Source organism: Protopterus annectens, chromosome 14.part0 (genome assembly GCF_019279795.1).
Source record: "Protopterus annectens isolate FY-2018-M chromosome 14.part0, PAN1.0, whole genome shotgun sequence".
Classification (NCBI taxonomy): Eukaryota; Metazoa; Chordata; order Ceratodontiformes; family Protopteridae; genus Protopterus; species Protopterus annectens.
The window spans coordinates 1,167,455,975-1,167,474,114 of NC_056748.1; positions in this window are offsets into that span (position 1 = coordinate 1,167,455,975).

The following is an 18,140-nucleotide window of genomic DNA, read 5'->3' on the forward strand; positions in this document are numbered from 1 at the left end:
TGGGCAACTATTCAATTTATTGTTAACTTAACTTTTGTCAGTGTTGAACATTAAGCCTTAAATACAACATAAGTCTTCCTTGACAGAAGAAAATAAGACAATTTCTTTCCTTTGTTATGATTTTTGTTCAGGCTATCATTAGACTAAAGGATGTGGGGGGAGCTCTAATATTTACCTCAGATCATTAAGAATTATTTTTTTTTTCCCTACGCAAGCGTTACAGTGCAGTCTTGGTCAGTTGGGATGCATTAAAAAGGTGTAAAAAGCTGAAAAGTAAGACAAAGCATATGAAAACAAGGCAGAAGTAATCTGGATAGTATGGGAAAGCCAAGATGGGGGGTGTACAGTAGACAGCACGAGGGTGCCAAGGAAACCTTTATGCAGGGCTCCATATTGCCTAAGGCTACCTCTGCAATTTAAAATGGGTGCTTATGGGCATAACTCCCCAGAGATAAAGAGCGTTTTTACTATATATATATATATATATATATATATATATATATATATATATATATATATATATATATATATCATTCTGGAAATGGCAGGATGCAAAGGTGGCAACCTTAGTTACAAGCTTTCCATTGGCATTATACATCTACATATTATTTTAAAAAAATGCTGTCCATATTGGGAATGCACATTTCATCATTATCTTGTGTAACTTAAATCTGTCACATTTAAATTAAGTCTTCTAGTCTAATGCCTTACCTTTTCCAATCTGTATAAACTTATCATAATTTATAGCTAATATTGTAATCGTTCTCAGCTTGCATTCTGCATATCTAAAACGTTTATTTCTTACCTTAAAAACATGTTTACTATATGTCTTCATATAAGTATATACAGCTGTTTTAAAGGTTTTCCAATTAACAGAAAATAGGAAAGAAACCAGTTTTGGAAAGTGAATTAGGGGTACATTTTCATATATTCATAGATTCACAGATTGTTACTAGGCTAAGCCTACCAAGTTTACCCAAAAGAATAATAACATCCTGTATCCAAATAGGAAATTGAGTGCCAGGCATTTATAAGGTACCTCTGTCCATAACAGACATGGATGACAGGCCTAGTCTAAATTTTCTATCCCCCATCCACTGGTCTAGATTATGCTTAAATCACCTATTATGAATGTATGTACACTTGCTTGTGGGTTCCTGACACATTGACTGTAAATTATGACGTCACCATTTGAGTTTTACTGTGTGCAAGGTGTCTAACATTATATGTGTCAGAATAACCTTGGGCAGAAGTTGCACTTAGAACTTTTTGATTTCCAAAGCCGGACATGATCCTTTATTTAGCACTTGCTCTAAAAATATACAGTTCTTAGTATACTTTATATTTTTGTGTGATTTTTCATGTTTATTTCATTTTAATGAATTTCTGTATTTTTGTGCATATTTTTTAGACCTTGTTTAAACATTGTTATATCTCTTTAAAGATTTTCTCCATACGTATTTACTGAAAATTGGCATTGTACTCAGTCAGACTTTCATGGTAAACAAAAGCAAATAAATGTATATGATTTAAAATCTAATTGACCCCATTGTGCAATTCCTGCAATTATAAAATGTATTATGTAAAACATGATAACATTAGTATTGATTAATATTAAAATATTAATAAATCAGCTATTACAAGGGGTTTCTTAAGTTCTACAATGCTGTCAAAATAGGCAATATGGATGCATATTTATTGATACAAGGAGCTGCTGTGGCATTTAATTTACTTGCCATAGCAGTTTGATGTATTCAATATTTGTCTCCCATGCACCCCTCCCTGTGGATTCAGTTCTACTCTTTTCAATATAACAAAGAAAATGTATAAAAGATGCACATTTAGCCAGTCTTTTCAAAAAAGTTGTACTGAGGAAGTAGCTTCAAGACTAAATAACACTTTTCATAGCTCATTAGTTATACAGTATAATTCAGGTTTACAGCTGGTAAAATATTGCCAAAAAAGAAATGGAATATATTTATATTTAGAGCAGTGGAAAATATTTACAGCAGTAGTAATTTTAAAAATCTAGTAGAGGTTAACACTAACAATGTTTGGGTGGGTCTGCAGAAAAAGGGAACCAAGAGATGTGGCACATGTAATTTTTGCAAATATGTGTGTGTGTGTGTGTGTGTGTGTGTGTGTGTGTGTGTGTGTGTGTGTGTGTGTGAAGTTTTAATACTTGACAACATTATGAGCTCCCATATATACCCCTAAAAGGGAAATTGTGTTTTGAAAGGGTTAATTTATTTGGCTTAGTGTTCTGAATATACAGTTTTTTTATGTTGTAAAGACTGAACATATTTTAGAAAACATATATGTAAAGATTGTTATCATTTATTGAGAGATAATCCCAGCAATGCATTGTTTAGATTTGCAACTAAATGTGCATTTTTTAAACAATTATTTTGTTATTTTGTAAAGAATAGAAATGAATTCATGGAGATGGTGTATGGGAGACAGCTACTGAATACTAAGGACTGCTATAGAAATTAAAATTAAATACCATAACACCTCCAGATATTGATGCTTATGTATACATAATGCTTATTTTGAAAGAAAGGGCAGCAAAGTTGTAGACCTTAAGAAAACCCTTGCAACAGATGATTTATTAATGTTGTCATTTTAATTGATATTAATGTTCTAATGTTTTTATATTACATATTGGGCCGGATTCACGAAGGCTTGCACGGAGTCTAAGAGTAGTGTAAGACATCAGACAGGCAATATGTCCGCCGAGCGATTCAGCAATAGCCGGCAGGGGCTTGCATGAGAGCTCCTAAAACTACTCTTGCATGGACCGTGTTATGGTATGCAAATTACCTCATTTGCTGCTGAAATGTATGCAAGTGAGGTAAATTTGTGATCCAGGAACCACTAACTTGTCCGTGGAAGAGCAGTGTTATTTGCAGAAATGCACTCCATTGGTAACGGAGTACCGTTCTGCAAATAGCTAAATGGAGCTATGGCAGCTGCAAATAAAGGATGCATCCAGTTGAGGAAGCATGCCAATGGCCAAATATAAGGCCATTGGCATTTCTATAAGTTGAAAATTAATAAAAATTAATTTTTATTTTTTCCCCCGATCTCCAATGTTTAAGCATAGCTCAGTGCTGCGCAAACGTGCGGCGCTTTAAAAACCAGAAAATAATTAAAAAATAGCCAAAAATAGGCATTTTTAATAAAAAGCTTATTCTGCCATGCAGGTGAATGGCAGGCTGACGGCAACATGCCTACTGAGTAGTGGTTGCTAAGGGGGTAGCTCAGTTTGAGAGATGTAACCAAGCATTAGTAGGCAATCCTATGCAAATGAGGATAAGGATAGTGAATCCCAATTTTCCCTGGCAAGTGAGCCATGTCCCTAGAGTGTAAGTGTAGGAGTAGGGGAGTAATAGAGTAGAAGATAGGTGACATCATGAGGGGGTATGTCTGAAAGACTGTAAGCTTATTGGAGCAGAGTGGTTTGTGTTTGATATGAGTTGCTCAGGATTGCAAAAGGCGTGTCTACAGTTGTCTTAGCTGAAACCCAGAAACCAAAGGTGTACGCTGTGGATATATCTGAAATTTCTTGCAAACGTGCTTACACCGTGTGCGTGCGTGTGCGCGCCTGTAAGCCGGTGTAAGCCTGTGTGTGCACCCATCTAAGCCTGTGTAAGCCTGTGTGCACGCCCGTGAGCTCTTGTGCGTGTGTTTGCGCTTGTTTGCGTGGCACTGCCCCTTGTGGAAACAGAAAGGGAAAAGGAAGGAAAAGAAGTAGTAGGAAGTTAACCAAGGAGAACTAGCAGAGCTACCAGATGAAATAAATCAGAATCAGCCAATTACACAGGCAGTACACTAGCCCAGCCGAGCCCAGCCCAGCACTTAAAACTCTGCAAACAACATTCCCCCATGTTTTTCTCAAAAACACTGCAACACTGCAGTATACCAAGAGTGAACACTTAAAAAGCTTAACTCAGACAAAAAATGTTAGGGGCTGCCATTGCTATTATAAGCCAACATGTGCAAGATGTTGAGGGTGGTGCCATTGTGAATGCTGCTGAGCAACCCACAGTGAGGAGACAGAGAAGAGTATACAGACCCAGGGTAACCTACCAGGGGCTACATGAGCTGGAGATAGTGGAGCGCTATATAGTGGACAGAGACCTCCTGCAGCAAATTGTTGAGCTGTGCAGGCCATGCCTCACACACAGAACCAACAGAGGGGAACCCATCCCAGCGGAAACCAAGGTATGTGTTGGCCTAAGAATACTAGCAACAGGTACCTTCCAGAGACCAACTGGTGATATGATGGGGATTTCACAGGCATCAGCATCCAGGGTACTGCACCAGTTCCTGAATGCCATGTCAGCACATGTCGGTGATCATGTATATTTCCCCAATTCCCATGAGGTATTGGCCAGCAATATGCGTCTTTTCCAGCAAATAGCAAAATACCCTGAGGTAGTGGGTGCAATAGACTGCACACACATACACATCAAAGCACCAGCCAGTGAGTGGGGTAGAGCCTACATCAACCGCAAGGGCTTCCCCTCCATCAACTGCCGGGTCATGTGCGATGCACAGGACATAATACTGAATGTGTGTGCTGGGTGCCCCGGAAGCTACCACAATTCCCATATCTGGCATCTGATGCAGCTGTACCAGACATTTGCCAGTGGGGACATCCCTGATGGTCACCTAGTGGGGGTGCTGGATAAGCACTGGAGCCTTGGCTGATGACACCCATCAGAAATGCACACACACCTGAACAAGAACTCCATAATGAGGCACACGCACAAACACGAAATGTAATCAAACATGTGTTTGGGATGCTCAAGTCATGGTTCCGGTGCCTGGACACATATGGTGGAGCCTTGCAGTGCTCACCAACTACATGTACCCAAATTGTCATGGTATTTGCCATGCTACACATTATAATCCTGCAAAAACAGCTGCAGCAGGAACAGCATGGGTCAGGGCCAAACAGCCCCCACCATTGTCAAGGCCATCACAGGCAGAGAGTGACTCGGGGAGGAACAACCTGAGCCTGCCCCAGTAGGCAGAAGGAGACGTGCCCAGTATGCCTTGGCCTTGGCAAAGAGGCAATGCATAGCACATACACTGGCTCAGTAGGAACCCTGGAAATGATGCCTCTCTCTGTCTCGCACATAAAATAAAAGGGATGCCTAACTTGACACTACCTGTTTTCAAACATGTATAGGGAGTGTACTATGTGCATCCGACATAGGCAGCCCTGCAGCACCACCTAAGGCATGATTGCCATGTTTTAAGCAATGTAAAGCAGTGCTAAGCAGCTGTTACCACTATTTAGTATATGTAAACAAAATTGCCCACGCTAACTAGCTCAACGTCGGGCAATGTTGGGCAAGGCCGGGCAAAGTTGAGTAAAGTCAGGTAAACATGCTCATATTTGCTTTACTGTTCCTTAAGCAATCTGGTCTGCCCAGCATGAAAATAAAAAGCAGTGACAGGGCTCGAACCCAGGATACTGTGCACTATAGTCACAGTAATGAACCACTAAGCCATGACAGCATTTCACTGACATAGACACAGCAGGACAATTGTACACTAATGCAAACACAAATAAATGCTGTATGATGCCCCTAAAGTGGCATATGGGTAACCTCCCCCACAGGCCCATGCAGACAGAGAACAGCAGGCCAGGCGGTGTGATGTGGGTTGGGTAGGCTATGAAATCGCAATCTAATATACGTGACATTGGACACTAAGATCTGTAGTACAGTAGTATGCCTCAAGCCACTACGATAGGCAACAGTACAGACTGAAATGGTGTACCTTACATAGCAGTGCAGGCCTAGCAAATGTGTATGTGTCAGGTGAACCCCTCATCCTATGTACACCCACAGTAACAATCAGGTGTGCCCCTGGGTAGAAATGTACAAAGAACAGCTGTCCCCCCTGTATGTAGAAATGTTGATAAGTCTATGCAAAGTGTCTCATGGAAGCCTTGCAGGCACAGCATGATCCCTGTTGATTCATGACACAAAGGTGAGCCCTGCAGTAAAAATACAACTTGATTTTCCACACACATATAGTATAAATGTCTACACTGGGCGTGCTCACGCACTTCAACAAATGTAGTAGATGTCAGTCAGCAACATACCGAAAGGTCATACTGGGCATGCTCACACACTTAGGCCATGTCTGAGTACAGCAGTGGGCCACACATATCTGGCAGTTGCATGTTTTACTCCAGGAACCTGTAACTATTCACCCATCCTGCCTTGTGCACACAGTTATATGAAAACAGACACATATAATATATTGGAACCCTATCATAATCAAACTATGTACCACAAGTACTTAAGTTGTTCACAGAAAGTGAAAAAGCAAAGAAGATCAATAAACCTGCAGTCAGTATCATCAATAAACAATGTGCACTCCAAACATTATCCAATCCATGTTCTGCAAAATAATCTGTGAAGGAGTCCATAGAGAACCACGACGCTTCCTTCTGCTATGTCATAAATAGCAATGTACACTCATATATGTCCTGAGTCAGTGCAAACTGTAAATGACTGACATTGCCAACATCCTGTTAGACAAGCTCATACATACATACCCCCCTCTCACTGACAAAAGGCCCCATCATCATACCTGGAGATTGTGAAAGCACAGATATCACATATAGAATGGGTAAACAGCTCCTTCCAAACCTGAAAACATGGCATCTATGGGATTACATTGTTTCCCTAGCTGTGTCATAAGCAAACTCCAGAACAAACAGACCCTGCACCTGAACAGTCTGTTGAGCCTCACCCTCTGTACAGGATATGAAACTGTTGAATGGGTTACAGCGTTTGGCACACTCCACAAGTGTCCGTGCACAACAGACCATGGGAACTATTGTCTTATAAGCCTATTAAGCCTTATCTGCAAAGCCATGGTGTCCATCATGATGGACCTCATAAACAGAGGTATTGAGAGTCTACAAACACCCATCCCTAGCCATATTGGTTTGTTCAGGGGCAGATAATGGTTCTCAAACCTGCTACACTGTTTTCAAAGCAGTCACCCAGGACATACAGCAATGAAATGAGCTACACATGTCCCACATAGACCTTGTAAAGCCCATTGCAAACATCCCAGACACATGTCATATCCACAATATCAACAACCCATGAATAAATATGTATGTCATCTGATGGATTGCCAAATGGGGCACAGATAGATCCCACAAGGTAAGAAATGTGGTCACCTGTTTAAGCTGGTAACAACTGCTGTCCCCCATGGCTCAGTCATGAGACCCCACCTGTCTGGTGTATGCTCTTCAGATATACAGTCAAACACATGAGAGCTATGTTTAGCAAAGGCTGTGGCTGACTGTGCAAATGTTGTCATACTCGATGTTTGGGACAACAGATACATCCTTATAAAGGTTCACTGTTAGACAGATGTGATGACGGGATTATGGCCCCGAGCTACAGTCATACAAATACCACATAGGTGCCAACACCATAAATATGGAGTTGATATGGACACATGTGGATAGTCATCTCCACTTCCAGAAACACATTCACAAAGTGGTTAGAAATACATGCTATGTGTTCCCACAAACCACCAAAGTCTTTGCATGTAGGTCAAAGGAGGTTCCCTGTGCCCATCAGTCATCAGATCTGTATGAGAGTACCACATCAAAGTTGCAATGTATCTGACTAGGCACCTTCAGCAGCTGGAAAGAGCACTGAAGTACGTCAATAAGAGGATTACTGGCCTCAGACAGTTGCCCCATGCAACATGACTGAATTTAACTCAATCTGTACTCTGTTGCATACTGTCTACTCATCAGATCTCTGCCCAACAGACAGGTCCATGTCCAATGCAGAACTGATGTACATGCACTATCTGTAGTAAACCCAAGCTCACTGTACCACATGCTCTAGGGATATCATCATCACAACATTAAATAGAACATGTTGGAGGGATACAGTACTACCTCACAGATGTCCCTTGCTTTGGAACAGGCTCCCAACCAACAGTAGGCTGAGTCCCTCACCGACACTCTTCCAGAGGAGCCTTGATGAGTGTATGTGAAACTGAAGTGTCACACCAGGCAGCACTTCATCAGCTCTACTACACAGAGACCTAGGGAACTAACACCATGAGTGGAGATAGCTGCACACTCTGGCCATACTAATATATGCCTTCAGGCAGATAGCCTATTACCTACCTATGTACCTATATATATATATATATATATATATATATATATATATATATGTGTGTGTGTGTGTAGGGGGAACACAGTATAATAAGGCAAAGATAGATGTGCACAGATGTGTGTGTAAGAGGGTGACCATCAATTCCCCTTCTGCTATGTACATCACAAGACATCTACAACAACTGGAAAGCCTGCAGAAATACCTCACAAAGAGCATTGGTGGCCTGACATACATGCCATACACAGACCGTCTGTAAATGCTCCAGGTGTACTGTCTTGCATATTGCCTACTCAGAGGTGATCTCTGCATAACATACAAAGCTATGTCAAACACAGTGCTATTGGACATGCCCCACATAAAACACTCACAATCCCTCTGATCCTCAGACCCAAAACCCAGAGTGAAAGGAAGGGGTGTATCCATTTACCTTATGGATACACACACCTCCAGGTCAGTGGCACAGCATGAGGCCTCGGAGACCATGCAAGTGCAAGTCACATTGGGCAAAGCTGCTTATCACATTGTAGGCTGCTACAGATCACCTATCATGTCCCAGGAACCTCACTCAGTATTCCTGAGAACAGTGGAAAATATAAAGGTCCTACCAAACAGCATTATATGAGGGGATTACAACTACCCAAACATTGACCAAGATAATTACTGGTGTACAATGTCTGTTGCCCAATGATTCCTAGAGTGTAAACACTCAAACTCCGTGGAACAGCTGGCCACCATGGCTACTAGAGGTGACAACGTACTGGACTGGAGCATCACCAGCATGGGGTACCAGTGTTCCGCAACAGAGATGAACCCCTTGCTGGTAATAGCAGATCATAAAGTAATCACAGTGGACATCCACATCCTGCCCCCCCCCAGTCAAGGAAACCACTGTGAAGACATTTTCAAAAGTAAACTGCACACTTCTCAAGACCAAAGTGGAAAGTTCCAAAGCCCCCTTGCTATAGGATAATGCTATACAATCTGCCAAATCATGTACAAGTGCATTCTGTGAGCATCTACAGGGATGCATCGATTGAGACATCCCAAATAAAACCAAGACTCACTCCTCCAAAAATAAGAAAATAATCAGGTGGTTGTTGCCCATAAATAAGCTAGACAAACAGAAGGAGGAAATGAACACATGATAGAGCAAACTTCACTAAAGGAAACGCATCACTGATCATTATCAGGATGAAACAATGATTGCTCATAAAATAATCCAAGGTCAGTTTCTAAAGACAAATTGCCAAGGAATGTAAGAATAACAACCACAAAGTCTTCGTTAGCTATACCAAACATTTAGGTGGCAACTCTCAAATATGCTGTCAGCTACTGCTAAATGGCAAAAAATACACTGAACCAAGTGACATTGCTCACATCCTGGCGGACAAGTTCAGTGCAAACCCCCCCATCACCCCCAAAAGGGCCTGTGTCCATCCCAGAAGAATGCAGAGCCCTAGACTTCATTGACATGCAGGTAAAAACAGCCCTCTCCAAAGCTAAGAACACAGCATCAATGGGACTGGATGGTGTCCCAGGCTGCGTCTTACCCCAGCCCCAAAAGGAACTACACCCTCACCTACATTCACTGTCCAGACTCAACCTTACCACAGGCTATGTACCCAAAGAATGGCATACAGCAACAGTCATCCAGCTCCATAAAGGGGGTGCCACAACAGAACCTGGAAACTATTGCCCTATAGGCCCTACTCAGCCTGGTCTGCAAAGCTATGGAACAAATTATCATGGAACCCATAAACAGAGATATTGGGAACCTCCAGACACTGGACTCTACCCAACTTGGCTTTGATCCTGCTTCCTAAACCTAGCTGACTTCTTTGAAACAGTTACCAAGGACATAGATGGAGGTGAAAGTAGTCCACACAGCCCACCTGGACCTCACTAAGGCCTTTCAACACCATTCCCCACTCTGGCATCATGGACAAGCTTACCAGCTTGAACATTAACAGCTATGTCACAGGATGGGTGGCCAACTGGTTCACAGATCAAACACACATGTTCAGAGTTGCAGGTGCCATGTCCGACTCTAAACCAGTCACAAATAGCACCCACAGGTCTTGGTCCTGGGACCCCACCTGTTCAGTAGATACTGCTCAGAGGTACAGGCAAGCATGGGAGGAGTATGGCTGAACAAGTTTGCAGATGACTGCTAACTGTAGTCCATAATCGACTCTACGGCTGACACAGACATCCTCCAAAAGGGTCTTACAAAAGATACCTGGTGTCAAAACAATGCCCTCAAGCAGAATGCCAACGAATGCATAGTCATCCCCTTTGGATAAAACAAAGTGCACACAAATTACCACATAGGTGGTAATCCAGTATGCACGGAGAAAGTAATTATGGCCCTGGGGACCCAGGTAGATAGTAAACTCTCCTTTGATGATCACATGGCCAAAGTGCTTAGAAATTCCTTCTATGTAGCCCACCTAATGTCACCTAATTTAACCCACTTTGTCTAGCCTGATGATGTCACCATCCTGCAAATATACCTGTGGAAAAGAAGGCTCCCAGAAATGTGAATAGTGCATCGTGTTAAAGCGTACTCATCTAGTATCATAGAGTAATTAGCTAGGGGTTTGAATCCTGCACATGATAACTGTTTGTGTGTGATCTCATTGGAGAGGAGCAACCTTTTTGGAGACTACTAAAACACCTTACAAGTGGTATACTTATCTTTGTCAAATCTGATGATGTCACCATCCTACAAATATACCTGTGGAAAAGAGAACTCCCAATAATGTGTATAGTGCATCGTGTTAATGTGTACTCTTCTAGTATTATAAAGTAGTTAGGTAGGGATTTGAATCCTGCTCTTGACAACTGTGTGTATGTTTGTGTGTGATCTTGGAGAGATGCAATCTTTTTGGAGACTACTAAAACACCTTAAAAGTGGTATACTTATCTTTGTCAAGTCTGATAATGTCACCATCCTACAAATATACCTGTGGAAAAGAGAACTCCAAGTAATGTGTATAGCGCTCATGTTTATGCATACTTCTCTAGTATAATAAAGTAGTTAGGTAGGAGTTTAAATCCTACACTTGCCAACTGTATGAGAGAGTGTGTGTCTCCTTAGAGAGGAGCAACCTTTTTGAAGACTACTGAAACACCTTAAAAGTGGTATACTCATCTTTGTCAAGTCTGATGATGTCACCATCATACAAATATACCTGTGGAAAGGAGAACTTCCAGTAATGTGTATAGCACGTCGTGTTAATGTGTACTGCTCTATTATCATAAAGTTAGGTAGGGGTTTGAATCCTGCACTTGGTGAGTGTGTGTGTGTGTGTGCTCTATGTGTGTGACACTGTTGGTCAATGTGTTGTGGGTTTTACTTTTACTACTGTATGACATATCACTATGACAACAGTATGTGCATTGCACGTCAGGTAGCTGTGTGGCAAATACATATACGTACATGTGACCTCAATTATTTCATAGGTGGGAACCCTGCTTTCTCCATGAACACATCTGTTATCTTTGCCAGAGTGTGCTGCCATTTTCCAGACCTTAGGTCACATCTGTATGCTTGTGACAAGCCCAGCCATGCAGTGATCCCTGGCCTAGGTCATCCGTGTCACACACACTCATTACGGTTTCTATTGATTAGTGTGAGTGAGGGTTTATGCCTGAGGTATATTTCAGACCTGTTCAAATGCAGCAAAGTCTGTCAATGATGGCTATTCATTATAGGTGTACAACAACCTTTGTGGATATGCATGCAGACCCCTGATTGCTTATGTGATCCACCGAGGGATTTCAAAATACCTTTGGAAGTGTGATTACCAAAGGAGAGATGACGTAACACTTGGCTGTATGTACACATCGGTACCTGTTCAACATGTTGGGGGCTACTACCTATGTGGTACTGTGGGGATACTGTGTTTTGTAAAAGTGGCTGCACTGAGCCTAAGGCCATGGCTTTGACACCAGGCATCTGTCTCACTATATATAACTATGTCTCTCTCTCTCTCTATATATATATATATATATATATATATATATATATATATACACATACATATACACATCCATTGGTGTACATATACATATAGGCACATATGCAGTCCACCTTTCATGGTGGGAATATCAATTATGCAAAGTATGTGAGATATACAGTGATTTAATGATATCGCACAGTCTTGTGAGAAATGCATTGAAGGTGTTCTCAGCCCATGCAACTTTAGCAGGCCTCACTGGCTACAACATTGCAAACTTAATAAATCACACCCACAGTGTTTAACCACCGCATGTCATATACCAGCACTGTATGCTGTCTTGTTTGCCACACACTACAACCTACATACAAATATGCACATAACAACCTTCACCAACATATATATGTCCACCCTTCACATACAGTTGCAGTATGTCCCTTGCTCTATGCACATGTACAGATGTTAATATATCTGACACATATATATCTCTCCATATGTGTATGCCATACACACACAAGGTCCACACTGTTGTAAGTCCCTGGACCTCACGGCTGACCTGTTTGCCCTTGCTGCAACATGAACAGGTGTCACATGTGAGCACACAGTAATATTAGAGGGTGTGTATATAGCTAAAAATGCTAGATTAGCATACTTGCCTGGTACAGCAGTTGCCAATGCTAAGCTACACATTAATATGACTATCATGCATGTGTTACTCTGTCACATCCATGTTTATATAGCTGTTTGTGCTACTCCCCCAAACAGCCATTGTCCACACTACAGTACAGAACACAGATAACATGGATCAGATGTTTGACATTTAATGCTGAGCTACATATGTCACAGTTATGTCCCCCTGCACACAGCTACATACTGATTTGTCCATGGCAGTAGTTATGCTGGACATCTGTGCATAGATACTTACTGCTGCCACATATGGATGTTTCAAAGTATGTAGAGTACTCTTCAAAAACATCTACTACATGCCAGTAAATGCATATCTGTTACATACCTTTCCTTTGTATGTGTTGGTATAATGAATTTCCGTGTTCCTTTTGCTTTTGAGTTTGCTTTTGCTGTTAATGTCTGTCTCTCTCTCTCTCTCTCTCTCTGTCTCTCTCAGTGTCTGCAATTGAGTGATTGTGTGTGTGGGCAGCAAGTACAGCCTGCTTTTATAGGTATCTGCACATGTGCATGTGATGGCCTCTGCACCAATTGGTGGCCACCATTTGGTAATTGCATGTAGTTGTTGTGTGGTAATTGCAGTACTCACAGTCATAGCAACCCAATGCTATAAATTGCTAAGTCAGGTAGGCATAGCCCTTGCAGCTTTCCAAAGTGGGGCTCATACTTGTTTGCTGTGGACACCGTTGTTTAAGTCAGAAGGTTGGTATAGTTCTTATATCTGAAGCTAGGGGTGTAGCCAGTGATTTAAATGTTGTACTCAGACCTGAATGTTTCACTTCCAGTACACACTAGTCAGTGTAGAATTGTACTCGCCCCTGAAAATGCTAACACAAGATACACGGGAGTATTTAGTTTATTTTCTACTTGTACAATTAACTGCCATACAAAAGTAGTTATTGAGATGTATTTTTTTGGCACATGAACTGTTTGTGAACTGCTATACTGTGAATATTAATGTACTCACTTCTGAACAGTTTCTGCTTTTTTAGTGTTGACATTAGCACAGGCTGCTCATGAAAACTGGCTATTTCCAGTACTGAGTATGCCTGCCTACATCCTTGGTAGACCCTGAACACACAGGTATATTGTACATTTGGGTAGGGATGCAGATGTACAGAGAGCATTATGTATTATTGTGTGAATGTTATCTTGCTGGACTTAAAGGGTTGCTGTGTACCTGTTAGTTTATCAAGGCAAGTAGTCTGTCTGCATAGCTCCCAACTGTGGACCTATCCAGATGGTAGCCAGATGTTAGCCTGTTATTCTTTGTGCAATGCGCAGGTCTTTTCAGCACTGGTACAATGGCATTGTTACAGACAGTTGCTACCAGTACATGGCTACATCCTTTGGTATTTCAGTGTTGTACTCCTGCATAAGGGTATGCTTGTGGAACTCCTTCCAAAGCTATTTGCACAGTGTGTAACAGCAGAAAAGCTGATATTCCTGTGTGTTTCTGCCTCTGCCAAGCCTCTGAAACACTCAGGTACATATTTGAACAGAGTCAGGGAAAGGTAGGTAAAAGTGAAGTACACCTTCAAAATAATAGAGACAGTAAGTGGAGACTTTGAGAGAACCAGTGCATATGGATTACTACACCTTTTCTGAAGTACATGTGGTGTCTAACTCTTATTGTCATTATTCATTAAGTGTCATACCTCACCTTTCTGCCTAACGTCGGTACTTTTCAGAGGGATTCAGAGGGACACAGCTAACATATGTTTCAAAATCAGGGACATCCCTGAAAAGTAGTCACAGTTGGGATGTATATCCTCTGACCTAATCAGATATGCCACTGTTTGTCCTGCTACGATACTGTGTGTGGGTTGTAAAGTGCTGCTGTAACATTATTTCCTGCTAGAATGGCTGGTTCTCTTATCACAGTCATGTAATGCAATTCTGCAACAACTGCTGGTAAAGTTCCACAGAACAAGTTTTGTGTTATGGCATTCCTATTTTTCCTTTACATTCACACATTCTGATGCATGATATATTTATTTCAGCACCGACTTGTATGTCTGCTGTGGCTTAGTGGTACTTCATGCAGTCTAGTGTGTCCAAGGTCTGGGGTTCAAGACTGACAGAGGCATTTTATTTTGCTGCTGAGCAGAACAAGGGCCCTGACATACAGAGTGACTAAGGCACTTTTAAGGAGTTGTAAGTAGGTTTGCGTAGGTTTGCACAATGCTTAGCGATGCTTAGCTAAGCGCACACTCGTGCAAACCTGCTAACTACTGCTTAATAGTGCTTACTCCTGCTAACCCCAGGGCTTATTTCTTTGAAAGAAAAGAAAATGGGGGGATAGGAAAATGGTGAAAAAGGGGCACAAAGAGGGAAAGACAGTATGGAGAACAACTTGGGATGTGCAGGACGGGTGTAGGGAAGGTCCATAGCTGCCCATTTCTTTAACAGCAACAGCTGTGTATATGCAATAAATTTGGAGGGAAATATGAAACCTTCCACCCCTGAGAGAGGGGTGAGGACAACAAAGTATGTTGTACTGCCAATTAAATATCAGTTTATGTGTCCAGTGGACATGTGTGCAAAATGGGCAGCTATGAATGAGGTGTAATTTTTTTTGGGAGCAGATTGCCCTTTTTTTTCAGGTGAGAGTGGAATGTGGGGTAGGGGAAGTAGGTATATTTGGGGAGGTAGGTTGGGGAGGTAAATAGACAAGACAAACAAAATGCATACAGAGATGGAATATGACACATGTGGTGGGTGAACACCATTAACGGGGAAGGATGTTTGGAAATTGCAAGCCCATGAGCCCACAGATGGCAACAGTGGAACTGAGATCCCCACCCATGGGCAGTCACCACTGCACCTTCACAGCCCAGAGGGTGGATGTGCTGGGGGCTGCATAGGAGGGGCAGGCTCACCTGTGAGTTGCGCCACTCATGCCTCAAGCTGGCGTAGAGGATCAGCGAAAGAACGCTCAATCTCCCTATGCACCACAGCCTGGACTGTTCGGAGGGTGATAGGTGGCCCTCCTCCACCCACACTTGCACGGGGGGATGAGCCCCATCACCTGCAGCATTTCCACCTGAAGGTGGCACAGGGCCAATGGAGGAGGAGGTCCCAGGCTGGGCACCGGACCTGTTGGTGCCAGGTGCCATCGCCAGCTGAAGTGGGACAGGTGGGTCTGCTGGGACCGGCCTTCCCATACATTCTATGTTTAGGAGGATTTAATGAAAATATGGGTTAGTAACAGTCAACAGCATTCCCAATTAGTTATAACAGCATTCAGAAGTATTCCCATTAACCCAACACACTAGAGTTCCAACAGTTGAACAGCAAGCATGACACATGCATATATAGAACAACAGTGGACATTACAACAGCATGCAGGTTTAATTGATGGCAACAGGCCACCAATATTGTGGTATTTGAACAGGGCACATGCATCAAAATAAATGCAGATATTTATAAACCAATAGGACATATGTCCCAACAAATGTTTTGAGATTAGACATACCCATTGAGGTGTGGAATTGCATTTTGTATGCACATACAGTAGGGTGGAAAATGATAGCTCCATTAACAACTTATATATCCTTCTAGTTTACACTACATTCCTATTAACTGCAGTTATATGTCCCCTACATGTATTATTACACTACCCAATTGTCCTTAAATTGGGAAATGGGTTTTGCTAGATCTTTACATACATGGGCTGTATCTGACATACAAACTGTCCAGGATCCGATGTCACTGCTATATATTTTGTGAGTTGCTCAGACACACTACTGCTGAGATGGTACACTGACAGCTCTACTTTCCTATACTTATCTAGATATGTTTAGGTGAAATTATCGGTTATATGTTAACAGCTCCCTACATTTCTGCCAGCACAATGACACAATACCAAGCTACTCATGTGCCAGATTAACCTGTACATGCTGGGCATGAACCAACAGTTGAGTACTGTATATATGCTTAACAGCTACTGGCACACCCTTCATCCACTTTATATGGGCCTACCCAAGTGTGGGTTGCCAGCACTTAATACAACAGTACTATTTCTATAATGCAAGAGTACAACATATCAAAGAAAGTGACACGGACACACTCCAGAAATTATACCTTTATTAATTACATAACACACTTTTCTAGAGGCTCTCTCACTTATTTTATATAACAGTACATGCAGAGACGTTATTCAAGACTTATTATACCTTTATTATTGGGCTACAACACTTTTTGTCAGGGTCACTCACTTATTTTATATAACAATACATGCAGAATAATTACTAACCTGCCTGGTGGTGCAGCCTTAGCAGCCTATCTGTATAGGCTTGCTGATTCACAGCATGGACACCTGCAGCTGTGAAGTAAATGAAGTGATATTGAGACATACCTATCCATAATATAGACTACAATGGCAATTCTTACATACTTCATTCCATGGCTACCTACTCGGTAGTGGGGCATTTTCCATCCCACGGGCCTCCTGTATCCACTGGTTGAGTCGGTCCTCCTTGCGTCTCTTCAGGTCTGAGTAGTGGTGTCTGACCTGCTCACCAGTCCGAGGGATGCCTGTGGCACTGGTGAGATCATGAGCTAGATGGTTCCAGGCTTCCTCTTTGTATTGGGGTGCCCAGGAACTGGCCCTGCAGGAGTCTCTCCTCATGATTATGGACAAGGAGCCAAACCATTACTTTTGACTCCTCAATGCCCCAATGTTGCGCTCAAAATCGAGAGCCCTCTCCAACACCAGCCATGCTGACTGTTGATGGGAGCTACAACCAGTTATGGCAAGTATTCCCTCCTATGGAGCTTAAATATGCCTCATTTCCCGCACTTATCTGTGATTGGTCGGTTTTGAAAAAACTCAGCTGAAAGCACACCTGCTTAGCAATGGGTAAACTTCCATTGATATGTATGTGTGTGTAGAAAGTGCATGCATATGAAAAGCTGTCATGGCTTAGTGGTTCAGTACTGTGATTATGGTGCACAGTATCCTGGATTCGAGGCCTGTCATTGCTTTTTATTTTACTACTGGCCAGACCGGCTAGGAGGTGTGGCTGTGTTTAGCCGACTTTGCTCAACTTTGCCTAACATTGCTGTACGTTGCTCTATGGTGCTCTACGTTGCCCAACGTTGCCCGATGTTGCGCTAGTTAGCACGGTGCGCAGCTATGTGCAAACATGTTCTGTTTGTGCTAGTTTGCCCAATGCACAGCTCCGTGCAAAGCTATTGCGCTAGTTAAAGCAGTGCTGAGCTATAAGCAATTATACTTAAATATGCTTAATACTGGTAAACTTTGCTTAGCAGTGCTTCACATTGCTTAAGATACGTTACTTATGCA